Below are 11,566 nucleotides of genomic sequence, written 5' to 3'. Positions count from 1 at the left end.
AAATGCTATAAAAGGGGTAAATATAAAATACGTATCTATTTAAATATATATGCTAGTAGACTTCATGCAGCTGTATTGAGAGCTCTTGCTGTCAGATGGGAAATTAACACCAAAAAATGAAAGAAAAATCAAATGTGATGAAAATATAGATATATCTTAACTTACATTAGGATTTATTTGAATTTTTTTCCTCAACATGATGAAATTTCAGAAATCTTAGAATGAGTTTTTGTCATATTTAGATAAAATCAGCATCAGCTTTCTCCAAGTTCTTTACGCTATCCTTTTTGTCCTGGTTTTCCCATTGTCTAGTTTATTTACCTTTTTCTAGTATTGATGGAAGTATAATTATCCCAGGAAGTGTTCACAATTAAATAAACTGATCAAAATCACAAAGAAATTTAGCAACAAAACCTAATTTCGTAATCATATCCTGTAAAATATGTAATCAACAGGCTCCAAAAAATATGCTTCAATATCTCACTCTATCATATTATTAACCTAACTCTGACTTTCAGAAGTGTTTATTTGGATTAGGAAATTGCAGAAGTCTATCTCTTCTTGAAATCCTCAAGCTGATCTGATTACAACTATCTTCCCATCTTGAATCTGGCAGTGGTATTAACAAATATATTTTCCAGTATACTTATATATACATATATATATTACGTATATGTAATACCAGATAAAGTTGACTGAGCTCATTGAAAATGTATTAAAATGTTTTTATGAAGACATAAGCTTTAACTTTCACCCACCACCAAAAAAATAAAATTGGTTTTATATCTCCCTGCCTCATAGAATGGCTCATTTCACAGAGGTGCTTACACTGTTTTAAGTGATAAAAGAGATCCAATGGCTTGAAGAGCAAATAGCTGATCAGGAGATGCACTCTTTAGGCATTTTGTGCAGGCAGAGAGAATGTCAGTTATGAACAATATCCATGAATTTTAGGCAGACTGCACAACTCTGTTAATGGCCTCAGAAATTTTATGATCACACTTGAACAAAGCATCAGCCCAAAACTGCTAAGGTTCCTGTCTTAGTGAAATATCTAAAACTCATTTTCTATTGATCAGGATCTTAAATAAAGCTGCAAGACAGCTCTGAAAGTTTTTGAGTCCAGAAGTTAGATATATCATGGAGACACTCACTTTTGTGAGTCAGGAGGAAAGTAGAATGAACAACGCTCAATTTTAATTCTTGAGAAATGAAGAACTGGTGATTCAGGGAAAACCACAATAAGTTAACTTCAGTAGCCTGATATCCCAAATCAATTGTTGGACTAATTTGCTTGTTTGCTTACTTTCTGAGACAGCCTGGTTTAACCCCGCGGTTTTACACGACCAAGAAATTTATTTGGCTAAAAATCTCTTGGCTTTACATAACCACAATATAGATTGTTTATGAAGATTAAGAGTTCTGATTTTCTACTCTTCCATTTCCATTTTCCATGAACTGGGTTGTCACTGCAAGGGGCCCACAGCTGGGTAATAAGTTGCATAGACTCCATGCACTTACAGAAGACTGATCATTTTCTTTATTAGGAAACCTGTAGGAGTGACAATGGGTAGGACAATCAGTCAGGACGGACGGAGATGAGAGATCTCTGAAGCCAGAACTTGTGGTTTATTGCAAAGAGCATGGATGCAGGGACCCTGCCTGGAGCAGGCCCGAAAGAGAAGCCCCAAAGAGGAGAACAAAAACGAGACACAGCGAAGAATAAGAGGGTGCAGTTCTCCTTACAATACAATAAATCTTATTCTGTGCTGAATAGTCTAATTTTCACTAACCAATCCAGTACAAGATACAATCCTATAGCATTTACATACAGCCTATAAGAATCACTACATTACCATACTGTGTTACATTTTAAATCCTAAAACTGCTCTTTAGACCCCTTCTGCCAAGCTAGAAGGGTCTGCTCTGACGCTTGGACTTGTCGGCAAGCACAGGGCATTGTTTAATCAAAAGGGGATTACCTTCAGCTGGCCATAGCATTGTTTTCAGTTGTTCAGTAAGTAAGGCTTGGTATCTCAAAGCTCACTTTCATTTCAATCTCACTTATAGTTTCCATAATCTCAAAATCTTTTGCCAGGCAATCATATTTGCAAGGCTTTCCTGTTTCATCTTCCCCAACAGAAACCCATTACTTTTGTAGACAGTTACAATATAGCTGGACCTAATTGCTCCTCCAATAAAAACACCATCACCATTGGCCAATCAAGAAACCACCCCTCAGTTAACAAATCTCCGTAACACACTCCACATGTTCACAACACCAGGTGCAGCAAGTTAAGAATTGTTTCTTATTATTTTCTCTGATCTTCTCACAGCCTTTCCCAGACTGAAGCCTGGGAAAGTTGTGTTTCTTCCTGTGGCCAGAGAGCTGCTGCCACACTGGGTAAGATATTTTAAGAAATCACATGCTCAGAATTCTGGTTTTGTCTCCGCCCTGCAGTAACTGTCCTTAGCAAGACCTGGAATTGGGGTCTGGCTTAACAGGCAGTCTCTATAATTTAGATGTTTTCTATCTATCCATGTCAAAATTTCTTAAGTGAAAATGTTCCTTAGTTCATGTTCTGTACTTAAAAAGACTATTAGTAAAAAGTGAATCATTCCTTCAGATTCACCGAACCTGACAAAGGGATATTTTCTAATTTTAGTTTCTTTTTTAATTTTCTTTTTGAATTTGAAATCTGAGACTACTAGCAATAAGAATCCTACCGGTCTGTTCTGTTAGCCTATTTTGACAGATTGGTAAATGTTGCTGTTCATCATTCACCAACCTTCACGTGAGAAAGGCAAGAGAAAGGGGCAGGAGATTGGAACACAAATGCTGAAAAACACATTTCCAAATCCATAACCTAATGTAATTAAGGAATTTTAAGATGAATGTTTAACTTTCAGTAATAAAGTTAAATGTTTCTTATAAATTAGTTTAAAATTTCCTTTATGTTTCCATGTTCTTTCTTGTTCTAGGTTGCTTAACAGGAAAATACCTAAAAAAGACCACATTTGTGAGCATAAAAATTCCAACAAAACAAAATGAAATGACAATGACTTGCTTATTGCTAGTAATTTTAGAGTAGAGAGGAGAGCTGTTTTACATAATTATTACACATTTGGAGTAAAACATAAGAAATGAATAAGGTAATTAATTTTTATGAAATTCAGACCTAAGCACTGCCATTGACTTTATCTGAAGTCATTGTAACAGTTCTAGTCATAAAATAAAATAACAGAAAAAAAACCTACCTGGAACCAAAACAAATAGTAACAACAAACCAACACTAAAAAAATGTTACATAATCGAAATCAGCAAATATTTCATCTCTTCTTCCCCACATAATGTTCAACTTGAAAAATATTTCTGAGCAACAATTTAAAGTGAGGTAATGAAACATCATTTTATGCAAAGAACATTTCAGACAAAGCAGTTTCTATTTAAAAGACAACTGCAACTAAAGGTAAAGAAACATTCCAAGATGTACATCTCAGTAGAACATGCCAGACAGATTTCTTTTTTTCTTGATCACTACATCTGTTTTCTAAATTAAAGCATGATCCCATCACAGTATAAACAAATGATACAGACAAAACATAATCTCTTTCTAAAACATTTTAATTTAACAGATGCTTGAATCATAAGTATGCTAATGAAGCTCTTTCATTTGTGTGAAACGAAAAATGGTATTGGATCATACCTAGTTTCAATTTGTATAATAAAGAATAAATCACATGAGAAACTTCTCTCTGTGGAAAACCAGAACCCTAAAATTTCAATAGTTTTTTTTTTTTTTTGCCCTTTATTAATGAAACTGTCTTGTCAAAACTACGTTTTTGGAAGTGGTAAGAAATGGGTGACTCTTATGGTCTACAACATTAGCGATTTTGTTTTTTTCTCATCTGCAACAGATGAAATAGAGAAGTACAAGCTTTGTTCAGCGGAGTGTTAATTTGGGTTCCAGTGGCTCACACAGGAATGAGAAAAGCTGCAAGCACAATGCATCAGGAGAGATCCAGAGGTACAATGCTATGTTAGAGATTTGGTGGAGACATGTGCCCTGAAGATCCAGGGAGGACTGCATGGAGTCTGTTGCAGAAGGGGAGACAATGAAAGCTGGTGGACTAAAATAAAATCTGTCCTTGTGTAGGAAAGAAGAAAAATATTTGTTTGCAAGTATTTATTTAAAATGCTTATTAGCTGGGTGATTTGAATTTTCTCTGTGTCAAAAGTTACCTTGTTATAACTCATACTCTGATAAATCAAAGTCTGTAGAAATTCAAAGACTATGTTGATGTTAGTGGAATATTCATGGTAAGGGAAGGGGCAGGTAAATTCACCACAAACAATTTATTGTTGAAGGATTTGCCACTCTACAGAGATTTCCTTCCCTGTACAGATTGCACTTCACTCCAGACTGAGTTCTAGACACACAGTTCATGTGATGCAAAACTTTATTTTACACTTAACCATTTGCAAATCCAACTTAGAAAATTTTGTGGAAAACTGAAGATATTTATGTAGGAAAGCTGGAGAAGGGAGCAAGAAGAAAGAATGTGATTCCTAGATGAAGGTACAGAGGAAATCATTGGTTATTGTGCCATTCATTGGTCTTTTCAACTAAAAAAATTGAAAGTCTACCATCTGCAAAACAAGGTAAAGTAGCTGGCGAGCTGCATGAATGTTTATCTTGAATATTATATAAGATCACCAATATTTAAGATATATAAGTTAAAATACACCCCCCCCCCCCCCCCCCCGCCCCGGGATCTCTCAAGGAGATGGGAGGCAGAGATCCTAGCTTTAGAAACTACCTCAGGATTTAAAAATAAAGTAAATGTTGGGCTGCTGCACAGATTGTCATTACTCAGTCACTTCCTATGTGTAAACAGATATGTTTTCACCTGGAGGGGTCTGTTTCTGAAAAATGAGATGCTTCTAAAGGGCATGTAACTAAATTTCTCGCTGGGTTCTTAAATATCACTTGACTCAAGCACATTGATTTCTTGTTTTTTCCAAAATATATAGATGCTTTTGAAACTCTATCCTAGTGTGCTGAAAAATTAATAGCTGTTAGACAGTTTCAATTATTCTCTCAGCTTTCTTCATAATCACACTGTTCCTTTAATTATGTAATTACAACAAAATGTTTATTTTACCAAAGACAAAGTCATAAATCAAGGTATATGGAAATTTCTAAAGATACCTTCAGGCATATTTAGTTCTTCAAGAGTTTGGAAATTTCAAAGCTTACATAGCTGTAACTGAACTAATAAAATCTCAGTAATTGTCCATTTTAATTGGCCTTCAGCATTCTTAAATTGAAAGCAATTATGTAGAGCTACAGAACTGAAGTACAGTGTGAGCCTTGAATTGTCTCTCTTTATAATTATATACAGAAATATGCTGAATATCCTCTTGCTAGTAAGTGAAGTGCTGAGGAAAAAGAGCTAATCAAAAGCCCATATTGTAAAGTCAGTATTTTTCCTTTAGCAAAACCCACACATTTAATATCAGCAGTTCATGAGCAGTTTGTGTACTTGTATAGTAGCAAATGAACTAAAGAGTAATGTATGATTGAGGAAGTGACCCAAAATTAATGTGAACACATTAGTATGCCAGAGCACAAAAACATAGCTAATTTTTTAGGGGAAATGATTTTTTTTTTTACTTTTTAATTTTTATTTTTTACTAATAGCGTATGAAGTTTTCTCAAAGGATAATGATGGAACACAGTATACTATAAAAGCCAACAGATTTCTTATGTAATAACTAATAAATTTATCTATAAATTTGTATATGTGTGTATGTAGATGTATATATAGAATAAACACTAATCCCATCTCCCTAAAAAGCCTCAAAAGTAGTCTAAAGTGGTTCAATTAATTATTTCATTGCATTGTCTGAAAAATTTTAATAGAAATAATTAATGCCTTTGACTGATCTCAACAAATAGCACCTTCTTTTGCAAACCTGTGGAGGGATAGAATGTAAGAGAATAGTGCAGAAGGCAATCTCACCCCTGAGGAGTTGCAGCTGTGCCAACCACCAAAGATTAGGAACAGGCCTGCCCTTAACAGGCCACAGCTGTGTCCAATGAGGATGAGTGCTACAAAAGAGTGGGGTAGCTGGGTGAGGAGAGAGATGGAGTTTGTTGGTTGTGCTGTGAAGAAGATGCAGAAGGAGTCAGTGCTGTGAGGAGATGTCCATGAGAAATCACTGAGAAGGTATGGAACTTTTGCAATGAAATAACAATACAAACCTACTCTGATTAGCTATTTATGTTCATAATGAAGTCACACACACATGCATATATGTTCATGAATGTTGTTCTTTTAGAAGTACTTGAGAAGATACAAGAGAGAAAATCTGGGTGTTTTTTTTTTTTTTTTTTTGCTTGATTTGAGCAACTGCACAGAGAGATCTCTGGAAAGAAGGAGCAAGACTGAACCTCTATGAGCAGTGAAGAATGCTCATATGAGAAGCTTTCTGGAACACAAACATCTTGGAAAGTCCCTTTAGTAGCTTTTGGGTGCTCACATTAAGAAAGACAAGGTGGCAATCCACCTTGAAAGTACGAATACTGTAAGACATATAATTAACCTTTTAATTTTTTATTTCAGTCTTTTTATTTTTGACAACTTCTGCTTGCTATTGATGTTTTAAAATTGCCTTTTTACCTGTGATGAGTACCATCATATAAAAATCATTTTTGCAAGTAGTTCTAAATTACACATTTTGTGCAAGAGCAGAAGTTAACCATTCCTTTCAGCTCTGTGTTCTCATCCTATGAAAATCCTTGAACAGTTTAGACTTTAACACTGCTTACTTCCCAGACTTTTACTGAGTCTTAATTTTCCATATTTTCAAATTTTTTTCACCTAAAACTAAATTTAGATGTTGTGCTGCTGCCTACCAGATTCAAAAATATGATATGAATGCCCAAATCTCAAGCTTCCTGTATTGTTGTGATAATGGACATATTATCTATTGTCATCATACCTAGACACTTGGAAAAGAGATACCTTGTGTAGTATTTTCTGCTTGAGAAGTAGTTCTCTAATTTCACCATACAGATTCTCTCTGCACTCTGTAGAAACATACAGAACATTCAGGAGATTGGCTCATCCCATTCTGAATTTGCAAAATAAGTGAGATAATTGCCTCTGGAGCAATCCATTCCAAAGGCTGTAGTGCAAATGATCAGCTCAGAATAGACAGGAAGATTTTAGATAGCTAGAGAAATTACATGGATCTCACACCGTTGACTTATGCAGACTATCTCTAAGTAAGCCTGCTTTCCCAGTCGTTGATTAAATGTTATCTGAGATGTGGACAGATTTTAGATCACGTTTGTTCTCTGGATTGGTTTTTTTTGTTGGTTTTTTTTTGGGGGGGGTGTGTTTATTTGTTTTTGTTTGGGTTTTTTTGGTCTGAGATCTGAGTCTGTAAACCTAATCTCAGGGCATTAATACAAAGAGCAAATGTATGTGACTATGTATAATTTACTCACAAATTGTCTTTATATATAAACTGAGTGATATGTATATGCTGCCAAACTCAGACTTATTTTTGCAAATTAAATTGGATTAAAACTGTCTAATTCAGGTAATGCTTCAAAATATCTGTGGGTATCTTCTGCCACCAGCATTATGATTTCACTTCCTTACACTTCTTTACAAGCTCAGAAATCAAAAGCCTACTTCTGTGAAAAATTTCATATGCAAAATGAGTTCTCTGAGTTTTGGTGACAAAAACCAGCCTTTATTTTAACCCTATTTTCTTATTTCTCACATCAGAATGCATTATTTGAAATTCCTTCTGCAAGCATATCTAAATAATTTTTCCCATCAATTTTTGTTAAGCTGTTTACAACTTTACAATTATTGTTTACAGCTGTACTGCCTATGAAGTCTCCCACCTATTTTAATGTCTTAGTGTTCTGAAAAATTATGTGATGATTTTAAGACCAGGACAGAATTTTCTTGGATTGAAAAAAAAAAAAAAAAAAAAAAACAAAAAAACAAAAAAACAAAAAAAAAACCAAAAAAAAAAACCAAAAAACCCACCCGAACTGATTCACTAGAAATGCTTTAGAATAAGGTGTTTACTCTGTGTATCAAGAAGTATTTAAGCTCTGCATATTTAGGAAACACATCTGGGGTTTTGGGGGCATTGTTTTGTTTTCTTTTCTTTTGCTTTCTTTTTCTTTCTTTTTTTTTTTTGGTTTTTTTTATTATTTACAATATAGTGATGTTTAATCCTAAATAAAGTTCATGATGGTGCCATCACTGGAGACTGCCCTTGCTCTGAAAAGTTTTTAAGCATTATATCATCAAAAGAAGTTTTTCTTACTTGGAGCTCTCTAGGGAAAAGTGTGTTTTAGGCAAACCAAACCTTGACACATGGTACCTGGTTAATTCCTATCTAAATGCTCATTAATTCATGGCTTTCTTTGATTTTAAATTTTACATTCTCCATTTCTGTACCTGTTTGGGCAGTATTTATTATATTTATAATGCTCTACCTCTACCAAAGAGTGCCTATATTATTAGTAAAATAGGAGCAAAGTGTACACAGGCAAAATTAATGAATGAAAAAGAATGAAATGGACCTTACTATACTATCAGCTCTTATTAGATATGTCAACTCTGTTGCATACTGCATTGAAAACATTTCCAACATAAAATGTTCTGACAATCACATTAATTTAAGAAACACAAAAGTTTGACTGCACATAAAATGCTATTAAGCAGTAACTATAATAGAGTAACAAAATGGGCAAGCTTAGTTCCATGTAGTGATCTGACTCTGTGGGTCTAAATTTCTAGTCCAGTCACCACCAACATTATTGACAACTGAACGCCCCCTTCCCCAAAAAGGGAGGATGATATAATGTCAAATGTCATGACAATCATGAGTTTTAACTCATCTTTCCAGTGTGCTTTATGATCCTATGATAGATTTCTTTTGATTTTCCCAAAGAGTGAAATAATGGTAAGTGTTTCTGAAGGCATTCAAAGATTGACTTACAAAGACTTGTAATGTACATATTCAAACCAGATGACATCCTATTTTATAGATATATTGTCATTTTATACGTTTTCACAGGTAAACCACAAATGTATATCAGATGTGGGTGTTTTTTACCAGGGCTGCATTCAACACACCCACAACCTCAAGACTGTAAGCTTTGGACCTTTAGTGGTGTGAATTTGCTCTGTACATGTACAGTGGGAAAAAACACAGGTTTAACTCAAGCTTTGATGAAATTAAACACATAGCATTTTCTTCCTTTTATCCTCACTGTAACTTTTTTATAGTGACTCCTCTCCAACAGTCAGAACAGAAAATATAAACAGTCATGATTATAAAAGAAAGTAAAATTAAAGTCAGTTAGCCTCACCTATCTTAAAATTTACTCCAAATAGCTGAAATGTGACAGTCCTTTAATCTCCCTTCAGTTCCTCCGATTTCTATTGTGCATTTTCACTATTTATCAGTGGTAGTTCTAGTATTATTCAAACTTCAATGTAAAAATCATAAATGTAGCAGAACACAAGCAAAAGGACAAAAGAAAGCAAAAAAAATCCTGAAAAATAAGGAAAAGGTTTCACAATTATTACATGGAACAACCTCATAGTGTCTGATGAGACTTCCCTATCAAGAAAATAGTTATTTTTCCTTGGAAATATTAGACAGGGGAAATGAAGAAGAGGAGAAAATTATTAAAGACATGGGGATAACTCTGTCATATATGGATGCTTCAACTCCTTAGGTTTCTCAGATGACACTAATTGGTAAGGTGGGAAATTGAATTAAGTCCCTATTTATTTCATTTGTAAGTACTGTCACATTTCAACTCTTATAAAAAAACCCCTTAGAGTATTTACAAAGCAAAGAATTTATTCTCAGTCTAATAATACTGAAAATAGAATATTAGAGACAGAACTGTTGAGCAGGGATGTTATATCTGTGTACACTTTTTCCTAGGTGTTACCCATATCCTTTCAGTGAACCTTATATCTGAGGTTATATACTTATATACTTCTCATTTTTTGTGAGGAAACGATGGGTGGGGAGTTGTGGCAAGACATTTGGAATGTAAAGCATTTTCTGACAGAAAATCCTAGCCATTGTAGTGTCTTCTTTCTGCTTACTATTAAGCCCTCAAAAAATGCCTTTTCCTTCTTATCACAGACTTCTTGCTTCCCAGCTGCTGTCTGGAATTTTTACAACTGCCTTCTCTAGCCTTATTTGACATGAAAGTCTATTGTTTCTTACACAATGGCCACCTAATTTTCTCAGACCCTTACTGTGTCTGTGGTTCAACAAGCTGAAGCTGCAACAGGTGAGGGCATAGTCACTTGACCACTAACATTGATAAAACTGAGGCTGATATAATTTCTGAAAGCCCTGAGTCACACCATTTTGGATGTCAGGTAGTGCCTGATGTTTTTTAGTAGTAATGGCAAAATCCTTGTTCCATGGTGAAATTTAGCAAAATTGCTGGCAGAAAGTGGAGTAATGAAGCTATGAAGCTTCATGCCAAAAAAATGGTAAATATACACTTCTGTCGTACCCATCAAGTGAGAATATTATTATCACACAACGAATTTCTATACTTGTCATTTAAAATGAGTTAAACAGAAAAGAAATTTGTAGGAATGCCCTAATCAGAACAAGGAGACCACAGTTTAGAGAAAAAAATCAAGGGTTATAGTAAATGGCCTGTCTATGTAGATGTCTTTGTAGCACCTTTTTTTAATGGAACAAGGAAAAACAGAGAAATAAGACATGTCATAGTATTTCTTTCAAGCCAGTAGTAACATGTAATAAGTCACAAAAATAAATTGAATTGAATGTCAGTCGCCATTGTAAACCTGGTATTTTCTGTCCTGTAGTCAGGAATTGTTTTCACTTTGAGTTATGCTTCGGGCTTTTTTAAAGCAGGATGTGTTAATCATTTTGATTTAATCTTTGTTAATCATTTTGATTTAATCTTTTCTAGACCTTAACTACATATTTAGGTTGCCTGAAGAAGCTGTCAGGTGATATAATTTATGGGAAGATCTGGAGGGAAAACACTACAATAGTCTTACAGAGTAAATTTTGCTTTTTGGTCTAAACCTCATTTCACTTTAATAAAATCAGAAAAAGTTGTTCAAAAATGTTACATTTCTAAAAATTAAATATGTATAAGGATATCTGGTTTTATTTTTAATGGTATTTTAAGTAAACACTTGAATTACTTGTATTTTACAGTGCTTGATCCTCTTGCACTAACAAGAGCAAGAAAAATAATGTAATTTTAAATACTATAGTAAAGAAATTATTTTAAAATAGTTTAATTTTTTTTTTTATTAACAGGTTCTGTTAAGTCAACATACACAGGCCTTATTTAACAAAGCAATTAATCGCTGATTCCCCTTCTGATGACCAGGTCATTTTGCTATATCTCATAGCAATATTTGTCTTAAAATAGGAAAAATTTTGTAATTTTCATTAGCTCCAACATGCTTAGAAGCTAATGCTTTTTATTTTCAAAGTCTTCATGCT

At 34.1% G+C, this 11,566-nt stretch overlaps 1 long non-coding RNA gene across 1 annotated transcript; it reads left to right on the top strand.

Moving 5' to 3' along the window:
• The first annotated feature begins 2,268 nt into the window (after positions 1-2,268).
• Positions 2,269-4,170, top strand: LOC135451196 (uncharacterized). The gene is made up of 2 exons (XR_010441241.1): positions 2,269-2,404; positions 3,919-4,170. It is a non-coding gene; the product is annotated as an uncharacterized LOC135451196 (long non-coding RNA).
• The last annotated feature ends 7,396 nt before the right edge of the window (positions 4,171-11,566 follow it).

The sequence above is a fragment of the Zonotrichia leucophrys genome, chromosome 1 (genome assembly GCF_028769735.1).
Source record: "Zonotrichia leucophrys gambelii isolate GWCS_2022_RI chromosome 1, RI_Zleu_2.0, whole genome shotgun sequence".
Taxonomy (NCBI): Eukaryota; Metazoa; Chordata; class Aves; order Passeriformes; family Passerellidae; genus Zonotrichia; species Zonotrichia leucophrys.
The sequence above is the reverse complement of the archived record's forward strand: the minus strand, read 5'-3'. Positions and strand labels throughout refer to the sequence as shown.